Genomic DNA, 16,246 nt, shown 5'->3' on the forward strand with positions numbered 1-16,246 from the left:
GGGAGATATCTGTGTCAACACCAGATGTTCTTTCTTCCAAGGACAGAAGATAATGCTCTGGCCCTTCTGGCGCTCCCTCCTTTCCGGGCAATCTCAAACCTGTTGAAACTGCTTATCTATGAGTCACAAGAAGCCTTATTTTTACATTTCCACACTAAGAGATGGAGCAACTGGAACTGGAACAGGAACTGTTACCTGGGCAACTAATAAACAAAGCTCAGTGATGGTTCCTCAATCTCAACTCACAATCCTCCTGGGGATTTCCTGCTACAGAGGTAGGGGGGCATTTCCTGCTACAGAGTTAGGACCCAAATGCCTGCTGCGTGTATGGTTGTAAACAAAGACTCACAATGGCAGAAAAGCATATGTAAGCACACAGAAGCACCAGCCTGAGCCCAGATGCGTGTTTGTGGACATGATTTCAGTCAGTGCTTTATATAACTGCTGTGATTACTGACCTCAAAATGGTGCCCAAAAAGCTAGAAAAGGAGCTAAGGAAGGAAGGGAAGGTACAGAAAGCAATCACAATTTAAAAAAAAAAAAAAAAAACAGTGTGAAAGAAAGGACAGAAACATGCAATCTTAGACTAGTTTTTAGTTCTGAAAAGGCTGAGACCTAGTGCACCAGAGGCAGGTCCTACCGGGCTATAGACTCCCAAGGATAGGAAGGGCCCCAGAGAGCCAGATTCTAATGTTCTCACGGAAGGAGGCCCTCCTTCCAAACAAGAACCACCTTCTGTTCCATCCTCCCTTCCTGCAAGCCAAAGAGGTCAACTTGAATGGTGAGTACAATACGAAATTGTTGTTTCTGGTAAACTAGGTATATTTTATAACTTTTTGATGAATACATTAGGAAAATTATTGGTGTTTCTGGTAAATTACACACATTATACAACACTTTTTTATTATGAAAAGGCTAGTTCAGGGGTGCTTTGGGAGGTTCGGAACACATTAAGGGTGTGCCCATTATTTCTTAGGGGAAAGATAGTCTTGACTTACAACCCACTTGAGTTACAACCAGCCCCCGTAAATGAATTGAGTTCATATGTCAAGGGTCCACTGTACTTTTGTCTATGTTTGAAATGTTTCATACTCAGGAGGTGGAAGACAGAGCCACAATATGGAAGGAGTCTGGGCCCCTGGAGATTGAGGAACCATCACTGAGCTGTGGACTTACTTTGGGTGGGTGGGGATCAAAATGTGAGCCTCATTTAAACTACTGTTGTTTTGTTTTTCCTTTCATTTATAACATATCCTGTCTTAACTGATGCACCTGTCAAATCCTTCAGTCCAAAACTACCACCAAGAACACAGCTGTGACTGAATAAGTTGCAGCAAGGGAAAATGCACACAGGAAGGCTCAGGAAGATGGTGGAGAACTTATAAGATTTGGACTTGGGCTGAGCAATGTGGTGAGAGTCCAAAAAAGCAGGACGTTGCTCTGGATTGGTGCTTAATGTGGCCAGGGTAATGTTATGGTTGGGTACCTCAATGCATTTTTTTAGTGGGGGCAGGCTGAAATGAGGTTAAAGCCAGAATTCATAAAGAAGTAGCTGTCACTCATGTAGGCCCAAGAGGGGAGTGCTGGGTGCTTTTTACTTTCTTTTTGCACTGATTGAACCCAGAATGCACTGAGATACATGTCCAACCCTTTCTCATTTTATTTTTGAGACAAGGTCTTGTTAAATTTACACACTGGCCTTGAACTTGTTTTTTTGTTTTGTTTTGTTTTGTTTTGTTTTTAAACAGGGTCTTAAATGTAGACCAGGCTGGCCTTGACTTTGTGACAATCCTCTTGCCTCAGCTTTCTGAGTGCTGGGATTACAGATGTGAGCCATTGTACTGGCTCTGGTTTTCTTTCTTTCTTTCTTTCCCAGCCTTTTTTCTTTCTTTGCTTTCCAGTTTGATTAACTTCAGTTGTCATGTCTTCAGGCTGAAGGATTCTTTCCTCAGCCACGTCTAGTCTTCTGATGAGCACATCAAAGGCAGTCTTTATTTCCATTACAATATTTTTTTTATCTCTAGTGTTTGTTTTCCAGTCTTTCTTAGAATTTTTGTTTGTTTTGAGACCAGGTCTCCTTGTGTAGTTCAGGCTGGCCTTCAACTCACTATATAGCCCAGACTGGCTCAAACTCAAGGCAATCCCCTGCCTCAGCCTCCCAAGTGCTGGGATTACAGATGGGCCCTATCACACTCAGCAAGATTTGCTTTATTCTAAAATAAAACTCTGTACCATACACCAGTTTCTCCCCATCTCTCGCTCAATCCCAAATCCATCCTCTCCATCCCCACCTCCACCATGTCTACCACTACTATGGTGGACACCAAAGCCACCTCAACCACCAAAGCTTCCTTCATGAACAAAAGCGTCATTGCTTGCTGGGGATTTAGCTCAGTGGCACAGCGCATGCTTGGCAAGTGTGAGGTCGTGAGTTTGATTCCCGGTACCAGAAAAAAAAAAACAAAAAACAGTTGTCATTGCCACCAGAACCACCTCCATGTCCACCACTCAAGTTTCCAGAACCATTTTGGTCTGTGGGGAGCAGTGGAAGCTGGAGATTGATGACATGTTCAGGGCTGGAGTGAGGCCAGTCCTGAGAATAAAGAGCCCCTGAGGGAATCACGTGAACAAGCTGCTCCAGCCTAGACAACACCAGGCGCCCGAGGCTAGCCAAGCAAACAGGTTGCTAGGCAGAGAGGTGTCACGTGACATCAACCTGCCAAATGTATAAGTAAAGGCACTGTGGTCACTGAGCAGTTCTTTTTGTCTCATTTGGAGACAGGGCTCCACCTGACCTCAGCTTTCTATTTCCTGCTTTTTGTCTTTATTTCTTCATCCACCATCCTTCACCCTGAGAATTTCAAGAGCTGGGCTGGACATGAGGAGGAAGCACTGGCCACCTCCCGCCTGGATAGGGCTTCCCTCACTTCACAGGTGTTGCTGTTCACGGCATGATATTCCTGAACGAGCATCTTATCCACAGAATCATGGTTGTCACAGGTTTCAAGAGCAAAGCCCCTCTTCTTTCCACTGCCTCGGTCAGTCATGATTTCAGTCACCTCCGACTTTCCCTACTGTTCAATATAACCTCATAGGTGATGTTCCGCAGCATCTTCTTTAATGCCACCAGCAGTGATCTTCCTCACAGTCAGTGGGCACCTGGTCTCTGAGACTCCCCTCGAGAGGGCTCTCTTTGGCTTCACCACTCTTCCACCCACCTTGTGCGGCCCTGCTATGCAGAGCTGCACCCACTTCCTCCTCCACGGTGGTGTAAGTGGCAAACCCAAAGCCCCTGGAGCGCTTGAAGTTTGGACCTCTCATTACTACACAATCCGTAAAAGCTCCCCACGGCTCACAATGGCTTCTCAGACTCACTGACTGTTTCAGAGCTCAGCCCTCCAATGAAGGGCTCCCACAGCTCCTTAGAAGACTCTGACTTAGAGTTGGAAGACAGACTTTAACGATGCTTCCTCAGCATCATCCACAAGCAGAAACAGGCAAGCTAATAAACGTATTCCTTGTTGTTGTTGTTGTTTTGTTTCTGAGAGAGGATCCCACTATGTAATTCAGCCTGGCTTTGAACTCACTATATAGCACAGGTCAACCTCAAACTCACTTCCATCCTCCTGCGTCAGCCTTCTGAGTGTTGTGATTACAGGCATAATTGGATTGTTGTGATAAAGGGTTAAGTCTAAAAAATTATAAAAATCATGAAATAGTACAATTAAGAGAATTTTATGGTATGCAAAATATAACTCCATAAAGGTGCTAATGACCAAAATGAGGCTAAAGCATAGGGTTTGGTTTTGTTTTCATTTTGTTTTTTGAGACAGGGTCTCACTGTGCAGTTCAGGCTGGCCTTGAACTCACTATGTATCCCAGGCTAGCCTCGAACATGTGGAGATCCTCCTGCTTCAGCCTCCCAGGCGCTGAGATTACACAACTGGCAAGCATGGGGTTTGGAATCAGACAGACCTTGGACAGAAGCTGTCCATTAACTGTGTGACTTCTGGCAAATTACTAAGCCTTTCTGAAAAGCATTTCTGAAATGATAATAATGATAGCTTCTCCTTCATAGAGCTGGAGTGAGGCATAAATGAGATAATACACCAAAGTCACTTAGTGGGTGCCTGCAAAGTAGTGTTCAACATATGTCCTTATTGAAATTATCATTAGTCAAAAATAAATCATTTGGTGGTGCATGCCTGTAGTCCCAGCACTTGGGAGGCTGAGGCAGAAGGATCACCACAAGTTCAAGGTCATAGTGAGACCCTGTCAGAAAAAAAAAAATCTGTACGCCTACCCAGGCTGCACCAGGGGACCTTTTGCACACTTCCAACACAGCTTCTAAGTCTTAGGTGAGGCATCTAAGATCTTAGGCCTCCTCACAGCTAGACCAGGTGCTGATGGCCAGTGCCCCCCGCCCCAACACACAGAGCCACTGACCTAGACAGCTAATGGCTCTTAGTCTGGCCGCAAGGAATGTGGGTGACCCTGGACACCTGGAATGCTGCAGCGTTCAGCAATGCAGTGTTGATGTCAGCTATGCCGCTACACCCCGGGCCCACTTGTCCAGGCAGCCTGTGCTGACACTCACTCTCAAGCCACTCACTCCCTGTGGAGCTGGCCCGAATCTGCCCGAGGCCTGCATGTTCCCTCGTTGTTGCAATGTACAGACCTGGCCCAGCTGTGCTGGAGCTCTGTCTTCTGCCCTCTGCCCGGCAGGCCCCGGAGTTCCCCCTACCCTCGCTCTGCAGCCTCTGCGCCCAGCCAGGCCCTGCCTGAACTCTGCTGCACCTGCTGGGCTGAGTTCCCAGATCCTCGCTGAAGCTGGGCATTAAGGATGCTTTCTTTCATTACTGAGAGTGAAATAATGATCTTTACTCTTGAGCCCTGAGAACCGTGATTAGGTGATCAGGATCAGATGTGCATCATGTGTTCCCCGACAGCTGCGAACACCCATCAAACACTCCACAAACCACCCCTAGAAAGGCTCCCAGCAAGGTGGGCTTTGGATGAGTCCTTCACCTTGTAGCGAAGCCTCCTTCCTTGCTTGAATATGTTGTCTCTCAGCTTAGTTGGTTTCTTGTGTGACAAGCGGTTGGACTTGGGTCCGGTTGGACTTGGGTTGGACTTGGGTCCAAACTCCTAGGAAGCTGTTGATGTCCCTGTGTTGTGCCAGAGCACAAGGAACAAAGATTATTCAGCCCAGAGTGCACAAGCTGGGATTCAGTCTTCTGTTCACCTCCTCCCAAAGCCCAATCTCTTTCTGCAAGGCCCTCTGCCTGCCTCTTCCTCTCCAGAAGGGGAGTGGTGTGCCTCTGTCAGCTCCCCTGCCTACAGGAGGCCACTGCCCCTTGGGGATCACCCTTGTCCAGCTCCTACCATGCAGGGCAGGCAGAGTGACTATCGCTTCCTTTGCTGGCCCCAACTCACTCCTATCTATTGGGACAATTAGATCTAGGGTGTTGGTGTTTCTCAGTGGAGGCAGACTTGGTGTTTGAGGTAGGCTGATGAAGGAGACCACTATGAATCAGCTCTGGGCAGGACTTAAATAAACCAATGAGATTTTCATGTTTACTAGTGAGTCTGTCCAAAGCCTAGGCCCCTTGTCTGGAGATGGGCAGTGGACTCACAGTAAGTGAACCTCTGTGAGTCACTGGTCCCTATTGAGGCCTATAATGGTGGGTGAAGCTATAAAGCCTCAAAGGATAAGACGAAGTCACAGCCAAAGACACCTGGCTCCAAACTCAACTAGATGAAGACTGTAGGCTCAGGCATCTCACTCTTGGGGGGATTAACTTAATACCTTACTTGGAGAAGTCCTTGAGCAGTTCCTGCCCTTCTTGAGTATTCCCCTCCCTTGTTCTGATAAGTAAATAAATACGGGTTGCTCAGAGAAGGTCTTGGTCTTAGCCCCCAGAGAATCTTGAATTATGTGAGAGGGTTTTGATCATCATGGAGCCCTGAAATCATTCCATTTGTCTTTTTTATTTAGCCTTTGCCATCTACTCGTTTGGGAGACTGCGGACCTGATCAGTCTGCCATAACTAAGGGATAGTATTAACCTGATAGGCTGGTTCTGCAGGGGCAGAGCTAGACAGTACCTTAAAAGATGTTTAGCACCCCGGGCTCAGAATTCCAGTACTGAGACAACAGTAACCTTGGCACTTCTAGAGAAGTGCAGCAGGAGATAGGAAACCAGAGATGATGGAAACTTGGTCAGAAATAAAATGATCCCAGCTTGGCCATGTTTTCTGTGGGACCTTGGTCACACCATTACTGCAGCATTTCTGAGGCTCAGCATCCTCTTCTGGACAGTGGGGATAATATTGTAAAACTCAGGGCTGGGGGTACAGCTCAGTGGTAGGACACCTGCCTTGCATGCACCAGGGTACTAAATTAATCTGTAACAGCACAAAAACAGAAAGTACAACAGCCCACGAGCTACAGAACTGGTTCCTGGTCTGCAGTAACCTGTCACTGACAATCAGCTATACCTCGTATCTTTCTTATTGCTGGGAAAAAATATCTGACACACACATGTTAAAGGAGGAAAGGTCTACTTTGGCTCATGGTTTGTAGAGGTTTTAGTCCATGGTTAGCTAGCTCCAAGGCAGGGTGGCATGGCAGAGGAGGAGGGGCATGGCAGTGGAAAACAGTCCATGGAGGGCAGGCAGAAAGCAGGGAGCAGGGAGCCTTCCTTTCCCTTTTATCTCATCCAGGGTGGGCCTTCGCATTACCACATCTAGGCCTATGCTAAACCAATCAATGAACTAACTTAGTTATCACACACACTTGATCTGTATTCACTCATCATAAATCCAGCCACCTCCAAAAAGCAACACTTATGTGTGCTTGAGGCTTTGAGGGACATCTAGAAACAAGCTATAAGAAGCTATTAATATTTAAATCAAGCCTGGCATGGCGGCACACACCTGTAATCCCAGCTACCCAGGAGGCGGAGGCAGGAGGATCCTCAGCAACCGAGTGGGACCCTGTCTCAAAACAGAATACAAGTACTGGGGTGTAGCTCAGTGCTCCCTGGATTCAATTCCCAATTCTCAAAGAAAAAAAGAGTGTAACCGCAAAACAAGAAAGTCTCCATCAGATAATGAGGTCAGACACTTTGCTTGGATCCACAAAGCAGAATTACCATAAGATAAGCCCCGGAGAGGGCCAGGGATATTGCTCAGCGGCATAAGCACCCGCCTGGCAAGCACAAGGTCCTGAGTCCGATTCCTGGTACAAAAAAAAAAAAAAAAAAAAGAAGATAAACCCCAGAGAAACCTGTTTGTTTAGTTAATGGTTGACCCTAAGGGAAAGCTTGGCTTAGATCTACCCAACACTGGGACTTACACCCAGGGCCCCTTGGCCCTGGGATTGGCGGAAGAAAGAGAAACGACTTTTGCAGCCCAGACTGCATGCAGGTTTTCAGCCCAGGAGATTCATGGGGATCCTGAGTGTGACAGGCAGGAGCCAAACATCCCATCCTTTCCTCCTGGTACAGGATTCAGATTCAAAACTGAAATCTCATTCCCAAGTACATCTTTACACATGAAGATATCCACAACAGCTATAAATAAGTAGGCAGGAACCACTGAGAAGGCCCCACACTGTTCTACCTGGGGAAACCGGGGCTCAGAAGTGAGAAATGACTTACCCAAAGTCAGAGTCCCAAAGCGGGGGTGGTGGCATATGCCTGTAAATCCCAGCACTTGGGAGGCTGAGGCAGGAGGATTGCTGTGAGTTAAGGTCAGCCTGCGTACAGTGAGTTTGCCCAGCCTAGCTACACGAACAAGACCCTGTCTCAAAAATATAAACAACAACAAAACAAGAAGACACCAAAGTCTGTTTTAGAAAAGCAAGGCAGGCAGCCAACTGTGAGTTCAAAGCTCCCACCGCTGTCCAGGAGTGTTTTAGAAAATGTTTAGGGCAGATGGGGCCCGATGAAGAACTTCTTCAATGCTGTTATCTGTCCTATGTTCTTCTGTCACCTCGACCTAGAAAACTGGAGGCCCGCCCGTTGGAGGTTCTGAAAATTCAGCGTCGAGTTAGTTGAAGTGGGAGAGCCAGGGCAGCGCCCCCTGAAGTCCTAGTCCAGGAGAAAAAGATGATCCAAGATCACAACAGTGTCCCCAGCTCCTCAGCTGGGGCGCAGACGAGTCTCTGTTCCAATCTCCAGCCTCATCATTTCCTCTCCAAAGCAGCTACACACCTGTCACTCATGGATTAAAGTCACCTCCTGGGAGACCCTTTCCCTGGCTCTGCCTCTGCCTGGGCCGTGTCCCCTCCTCTACGACCCCAGGCTCTCAACACAGAGGCCGACTGCTGGCTCATCTGCTGCCCTTGCCAGACTCGCAGAATGGAAGCTGCGTGCATGTCCTGTTCTTCACCAGACGCTTGGCCTCTGGCAGCTCACCCAGCACACAGTAGGTCCCAAAGCCTGGGTGTTGATGGTCCCAGGAAGCTGAGGGAGAGATCGAGGGACCCAGCAGCCTCTCCCGAGGCCCTGTGGGAACCCCTTGGGACAACTTCCTTCACATCTCTGTGCCTCCCTTATGCTTCCAAAAAATGGGACTGATCGCGTGTGCACTACATGGCATGGCACATCCGCCATCATGTGGAACCGTTTAGTGTCTGCTATTGTTGGAGACCAGGGGCTATGGAATATTTTCCTATGCTGGGGCGCAGGCTCTGTGAGTGGGATCCCGCGGTCTCCAGGCTGTTGTGATTTTGCCTTGGGAAACAGAGAAGTATGAGGAAGGCTGCCATGATTCCTGATTGCGCAGGGAAGGCCTGTAACCTCGGATGCTCCTAAGGGAAGACAACGTCTGCTGAGGACAATGTAAAAGATGCAGGCATCCAGAGCATAGGGAAGAACTTGCTTTGCATGCACTTTTCCCTGTCTACCAGAGTTGCTGTTCCGAGAAAAAGCACACCACTCTTCCTCCTGTGCTCCTCAACTGCTAGTAACAGTGGGCCGACCATGGATGGGCGTGCCTGTGCAGTAGACACAGGTTCCTCCCCGTCCCCTTGTACCTTAAATATTGTCTTCTGTCTTTCTTTATTCCCCCTCATTCTCCCACATGAATCCGGGGTCTGATCAGCCCCCAGCATGCTATTGTGGCAATGATTGTCTTTTGTTCTGTTTTTGTTTCTTTCTTGCATTTAGTGCTGCAATTCCAGCTATTTGGCTAGAGGATTGCAAGTTCCTCTGTGGTCTGGGCAATTTAGCCAGAAAAAAAGAAAATGAAAATGATTGCAGTACAAGCTTATTACTTAGAAATATGAGATGCATAAGTGCATTTAAAAAAACAGCTGAAAATGCTGAAAGTGTTTCCTGCTGACAGATGGGAGGCTGGAGGGGCAGACAGGTGATCACTTTGTGTCATCTGCCTTTTGTACAGTCCATTCTCTCTTTTCTTTATCTTTTGCTCTTTTTTGCAGTACTGGGATTGAACCCAGGGCCTTTGCATGGAGCTACAACCCCAGCTGTTTGTTTATTTTCTGTTTTTCAGACCATTTCTCTTGTCCAAACTAGGGTCGATCTTGTGATCCTCCTATCTCAGACTCCCAGAACTACAGGTGTGCACAACACCCAAATAATGTGTTCATTTTTGTTACAGGCAGGGACATGGAAGACCAGGGAGGTGCCCCATGCGGGTCTGTCTCCAGGCTGGAAACCAGCAGGCAGCCTTGAACTTCACCCTGTGCTCTCGCTGTCACTCTTTGCTTTGTTCCACACAACCCCCCAGCTTGTCTCCCTGTCTGTCCCACTTGTTCCATCCCTGAACGTGTTCATTGTGTGGTGGAGTGTGACTGACAACAAAAACAGCTCCTTAGTAGCAAGGAGTAGGTCACGGTAGGCGGGGCATTTGTGTAAAACCCTCCAACAGTTAAAATCCAGCTTCTCCACTTTCTGGTTGTGATACTGCCAAATTCCTCAGCCTCTCTGAGACAGTTTCTGCCTCCATTAAAAGAGGAGAAAAAGACCTCCTACGAGGAAAGCTGAAAGAAGTATCATCTGAACAGGGCCTCACTATGCAGTTCAGGCTGGCCTTGGACTCACTGTGTAGCCCAGGCTGGCCTCAAACTCCTGGTGATCCTCCTGCCTCAGCCTCCTGAGTGCTGGGATTACAGGTGTGTGCCACCACACCCAGCTCATCCTTTTATTTTGGATGATCAATTTATGCACAAGGTAGCCGCTGTGTCCCCCTTTCCAGGTACCCAGGACCTCAGATCTCCTGTCTTGTGCATCTCATCAGTTAGTGGGTGGGCACACAGGAGATACAGCCACACCCATATCCACAGAGGACCCGTGGGAGCAGCGTTGAAACTGTTCTTGCTGCCTCCTCCTTTTCCACCCAGAGCACCTTGCAAGTCCTCCCGTATTAGTGAACACTGAACACTTGTCACTTTTAATGGTTGCACAGCTCTCCACCGTATGGATTATTACCGTTTTTAAACCCGATTGACATTACTACTGTCACCCTGAGAACTGAAAGGACCCAGGAGAATCCATAGAGATCGGTTGGCGCCCAAGAACGGTTCAGACCCAGCTGTGCCCAGAATTCACTTTTGCCTTGGGCTTCCCGTTCACCGCAGGCACGACCGTGATAGAAATTTTAAGAACTTAAAAATCAACTAGTAGTCTGACCCCATATTAGAACAAAATAAGATCATACAGCCCACCACGTAGCTCATCTGTTAAGACTCACTCAGTGTTGACTGACGACACCAGAGATAACCTGACCCCGCTCAGTTTGACGGCACCCAGCTGCACAGCCTGCACTTTCCAGCCCCCAAACACACCCTGTTTGCTAACTTGTTTCAGAGACTTTCCGCTCAGCAATGAAGAATAACTGATGCTACCCAGTAAAATTCACCACGCTTTTAAGCTTTTGTATCTCCCGCTTGCAAAACCTATATAAACTAAGCGCAAAGCAGGCTCTGGGCTGATGCTTTGGGAGCGATCCCCCATCAGCCCGCCGGCGTAATAAAGTAGTTTGCCTTTCAACTCCTCGGTGCAGAGCGTTTTCCATTCGGTTCGGTACCGGGTTCCGTAACACGACCAAGGGAAAGAAAGGGACGTGGGTACAAAAAGCAGTGCCGGAGCGCAGAACAGCTAGCAGCGCGTCTAAATTATACCGAGAAACGGCTCTGTCTTATCAAGGAAGCCCCACAGCACATAAGAGCAGCACCAAACGCATCAAAGGTTCTGGCACCATCAAGCTCAGAACCCTTACCAGATCTTCCTGGGGGGCAGCTACCCTCGGGAATCAGCTACTACTCACCTCCTTTCGAACCGCTTCTCAGCTCCAGTCTAAATGTATCAAGGTTACCGAGGTTCCTATTCCTTTAAGGGGGCCGAGCCGCGGATCGGTTACTTCCGCCCAGAAGCAAGATGGCGCTGGCACAAGAGAAACTGTTACTTGAAGGAGTAAAAACAGCTGCTACTGAAGCATTGGCTTCACCTTGCTCGCCCTGCGCACGCCCAGTGGTGACGTCATTTCCGGGGACGGAGCCGCTGAGTGGCGTGGTGAGAGGCTGACTAAACCTCTCGTCAGAGTTCAGCGGCCGGGCGCAGAGAGCCTGGGTGACTGAGGTGAGGGGAAGGACGCGCGACCTGTCAACTCTGGAAGCCCATCCAGGCGCGCCCCGCCGCTGCCCTGCGTCACACGTCCTGGGCAGTTCGGGCAGTGTCCCGCCTGGGTTCCTTCCTCCGGATCCCCGAGGCGCCGGGTCCTGGCCGTCCCGCCCTCGCCCGGGGCCGCGGCGCGGGGGCCCCAGTCCTGGGCCGCTTGGCTCCTGCAGGTCCCCTCGCACTCCCCGCTTCGTACAGGCTCCGCCTCGGGGCTCTGCCTGCCAGCTTCTGTGTCCGTCGAGAAAGCTCTCGCCGCTGGTCTCGCGGCCGCCCCCTGCCCTTGGCGCCCTCCTCCCTCTTGATCCCCGGGATTGCAGGCGGGTGCCCGGGGCGGGAGGCAGTTAGCACCCGTTCCAGGCCGGCTTGTGCTTGAGACCCAGCTGCCGCAGGCTTGCTGAGGCCTCGGGCGGTTACTGTATCTCCCAGCCGGCGATTTCTCTTCTTTGAAAGGGACAGTATGGAGGCTGGCTCGCTTGAGGGCGTTGGTAGGCTTGAATTCATGGGTGTAGATCAGGCTTTTAGCATAGTGGGCGTCCGCAGAGGGGTCCCGAATCAGCTGACTCCTGTGTGGACAGACTGCTGGGTAACGTGGAGAACACATCCAGGTCTTTGACTCATGTCAGTATCTGGAGACTTTTTTGTATTTTTTGTTTTATTTTATTTTTTGGTCTTTTTGAGACAGGGTCTTCCTATGCAGTTCAGGCTGGCCTTGAACTCACTTTGTACCCCAGGCTGGTCTCGAACTCGCAACGATCCTCCTGCTTCAGCCTCCAGGAGTTTATTACTTTTATTTGTTTCATTTTTAATCTATATTTACCAATTGTTCTGTAGTGAACTTGTGATGCTTCTGTTATTTATTTATTTATTTGTCTTTTTGAGACAGGGTCTCACTATGCAGCAGGCTGGCCTTGAGCTCACTTTGTAGCCCAGGCTGGTCTTGAACTCGCAAGGATCCTCCTGCCTCAGCCTCCCGAGTGCTGGGACTACAGGCGTGTGCTACCAGGCCCCGCTATCTGGAGACATTTGGGCAGTGGCCATTGTCCCCTGTTTACAGGTAGGAAGGTTCAGAGGAGGAAGGAATAGGCCCAAGCTTGAAGGGAAGGGTTTCCCTTCATCTCTATGACTGCAGTGTGTGTACTGTCACAAAAATCAACAGATTGCTTTTGTTTAATTGGTTGGCAGCCCCTGGCCCCCATTCCCAGGCCAGAGGCAGACAGATGTGGTGAGTGCACATTCTGAATGTGCAAATAGAAGGCACTACCTGCTGCCAGCCACCCCCGCTTCTGCCCTGGCAGTGCTGGAGATTTCAGCTGCAGAGGGAGGCAGGAAGTGCCTGGTATGTGAAGCTTGCCATTTTCTGTTTTTTGGGACAAGTTCAGCACACCTGGGCCCTGCCCTGTGGGAGTTTCCTTTTGGTTTTGAGGAACTCTGTCCTTGGAGAGGGGAGTCCTGCTTTAGTGAGGTGGAAATTCTTCTCAGTACCAGGGACAGTCTGCAGGGAACAGCAGGACCAGCCTCAAGGTTAGACCTGCAGCTTTGGCCTCTGCTGTCTGCCTGAGGCACAGCCACCTCCTGGAGGACCCATACCCATTGAATGCAGTCTGTGATTGCATAAGCCTGTATCTGGCCCTTCTTGGACCTTCAGGAGCTGGCTGACCCTGATTCATTTTCCTCTTGCAGTACCTGGAGCTTTGCCCTGGCTCTTTTTGGAATGTTCCTTACATGTCAGCCAAGAGGAAGATGAGAAGGGGAAAGACTCTCCCTGTGACCTGAGTATAAACATGCTCCTTTGCAGCAACGACCTCAGAAGGGTTTTTGAAAGTTGAGATTTCAGGCCTGGCAACCTCAGTCTGTTTGGTGGAATCCAGCTCATGTCTTTACTTCTGTCCAGGGCCTTTGCTCTACCTGCCCCAAGTCCCACACAACCACTTGGGGAAACTACCTCTCTGTGATCTTCATGAGAGTCCATGGCTCAACAGGGCATTTGTCCCCTTCCCCATGTTAGCTGGGGAAACCAGGTGGCCAGGGAATGGTGTCCTGGCTGCTAGATGGCCCCTCTTCCTCTGTGCTGGCTGCAGAGAAGAATGGTAAGGGTGTGTGTGTGTGTGTAAGAGAGAGATAGCAATCAAAAAATAAGGAATTAAGCTGGGCATGATGGCACACACCTGTAATCCCAGCACTCAGGGAGGCTGAGGCAGGAGGATTGTTTTGAGTTTGAGACCAGCCTGGACTACAAAGTAAGCTCAAGTACAGCCTGAACTGTATAGTGAGGCCCTGTCTCAAAAAGACCAAAAAAAAAAAAAAGAGAGAGAGAGCAGCAGAGGCTCTGGGCCAGATGATAGGAGGAAGACACCAAGTTAGGCATGAGCCTCAGGTACCCACCCCTCTATTTTGTCTGCTTTTTATATCATATGGGCACAGAGAGGACAGTTTCTCGGGCTCCCTCCCAGAAAGGGAAACTGAGGCCCTGGGAGAGAAGCTGCTGCACATTTCTGCTAGGAGGCCAGGCCAGTTAGGGCTGAGCCCAGGGAGTGCACCAAGGTGCTGCCTTGGGGTGCCTTCTGGGAAGGGCTCCTTCTGTGCGTGAGGACAGACCAGAGCCCTAAGTGTGCTCCACCCTTCTGGTGCTTTCCCACCACACCCAAGGGTATTGAGGTGTGTGACCTTGGGCAGGTCAGCTGCTTTCCCTGGGTGACTTGTTTCTCTACCCATCAAATCAGACCTGTCGTGAAGGCTGCTGGGGTGATCAGATGAGCCCGAAGCTCCCTTTTCCTCTTATGAAGACCTAGAGAAGTGTAGAGTTTCCACTGCCTCCTGGGCTCCCTTGTACCTGCTGGAGGAGGCAGTGCCAGGGCTAGTTCAGCTAGGTCTGAGTCAGGAGAAGCCTGTGATGCTAAGAAATATATATTTGGGCTTCTAGCCCATTTCCTGACATATAGGTCCCCAAATCTTTGCACCTCCAGTGGACAAAGTGCCTTGTGCCTTGTGTATGGTTGGGGATCCCTAGAGGGCGGGTATGTGTGTGTGTGTGGGGTGCTGGTTGCCAGGGAAACTCATCCATGTGATTTAGATTCAGCAGCTTTCATTCCTATCTAGGGTAGGGAGATAATGAAGGTTGTGTTGAGGCCAAGCATGGTGATGGACATCTGTAATCCTATAACTTGGCAGGCTGAAGCAGGAGGATATCCATGAGTTCAAGGCCAGCCTAGGCTACATAGTCAGTTCAAGGCTAGCTTGGATTACATGGCAAGACCTTGTCTCAAAAAAATGAAACAAAGCTGGGCGTGGTGGTGCATGCCTGTAACCCCAGCACTCGGGAGGCTGAGGCAGGAGGATCTTTGCGAGTTCAAGACCAGCTGGGCTACAAAGTGAGCTCAAGGCCAGCCTGAACTGCATAGCGAGACCCTGTCTCAAAAAGACAAAAAAGAAAAGAAACAAAACAATACAAAACAAAAAGATTGCTATGAATCCCTCTCAAAATATTTCCCCTCCCTTCAAACACACTTATCCCATCATACTTGTCATTTTCTGAAGCAGTTCTGAAAGTCCTCTTTCATGAGTGTCTTTAGTTGTATTGTGGCTGCCTCAGTGTCTTGAATTGATTACAAACATTTACCTTTCGTGGTAATTTTGACTTTGAGGAGGAGTGAGAAGTCACATTTTGCCAGATCTGGTGAATAAGGTGGATTGGGACACAGCTATGAGCCAGCCTTTCTGTTGGATGGTACTCCACAGCAGCAGTCCGTGTAATTTTTTATCACAGCACATTAAGACTCCCATGAAAGGAATTCCAGAACTACTTCAGAAAGGGGGAAGAATGGTGGGATAAGTATATTTGAAGTGAGGATTATTTTAAGGGAGATAAATGGCAGTGTGTCTTTTGTTGTAATGCATTTAAAAAATTTGAACACTATATATTTTGATCATACTTCATACATATATAGTATAATTTCCATAAAAATCCCAAAGGGCAGCTATGGTGGTTAATTTCTATAATCCCAACACTCTGGAAGCTGAGGCAGGAAGATCACTTTGAGTTTGAGGCCAACCTGAACTATATAGAGAGACCCTGTCTCAAAAAACTAAACCAAACAAAAAATCCCAAAGGACTGTGTTCAAGAGCTTCTAGACAGCAGAGTGGAGAGGTTCTCCTTCAGCTCCCTGCACAGCTCTCGGCTGGCTACTCATTGCCTTCTTTGTAATGTCCTTTATAGTAGGTGGGTGGTGTAAATAAAATGCTTCCTTGAGTCTTGTCAGCCGCTGTAGCAAATTAATTGAACCCAAGGGGAACAGCCTTGGTCTGCCGCAGAGTTGAGTGCAGTAGTGCTGTGTGTGGAGTCCCTTGGGTCTGGGTTGCAGACACATTCTGTGCTGGGAGTGCACGGTAGGAGACATTGTGCTTGTCTGTCCTGAACCAGCACAGCACTGGATGTCACCTTATCCGCAGACGGGCTGTGTGGCTGCCCAGCCTACTCACAAGAGGACAGGGTGACAGCTGAGGATGGATCAGGGCCCTCGGGCCCAACCTAGAGGACAGTGGACACGGTGGGGCCTCTGGCCTGGCTCCCTCTTCCCAGTGCCATGGGGCATCCAAGGAGA

The 16,246-nt window shown here is 49.2% G+C and overlaps 1 protein-coding gene across 4 annotated transcripts in view; it reads right to left on the reverse strand.

Annotated features, from left to right (window-relative positions):
• Positions 1–11,396, reverse strand: part of Ccbl1 (cysteine conjugate-beta lyase, cytoplasmic) — a 48,612-nt gene extending 37,216 nt beyond the window's left edge. The window contains exon 1 of one of the 4 annotated variants that reach the window (XM_005413589.2): positions 11,298–11,396. The gene's annotated coding sequence lies outside the window, so the exon portion shown is untranslated. The other 3 variants (XM_013509435.1, XM_005413590.2, XM_013509436.1) reach the window with 3 other exon arrangements.
• Positions 11,397–16,246: the final 4,850 nt, after the last annotated feature.

This window comes from Chinchilla lanigera, unplaced genomic scaffold, assembly GCF_000276665.1.
Source record: "Chinchilla lanigera isolate Chin_1 unplaced genomic scaffold, ChiLan1.0 scaffold00169, whole genome shotgun sequence".
NCBI classification, from domain to species: domain Eukaryota; kingdom Metazoa; phylum Chordata; class Mammalia; order Rodentia; family Chinchillidae; genus Chinchilla; species Chinchilla lanigera.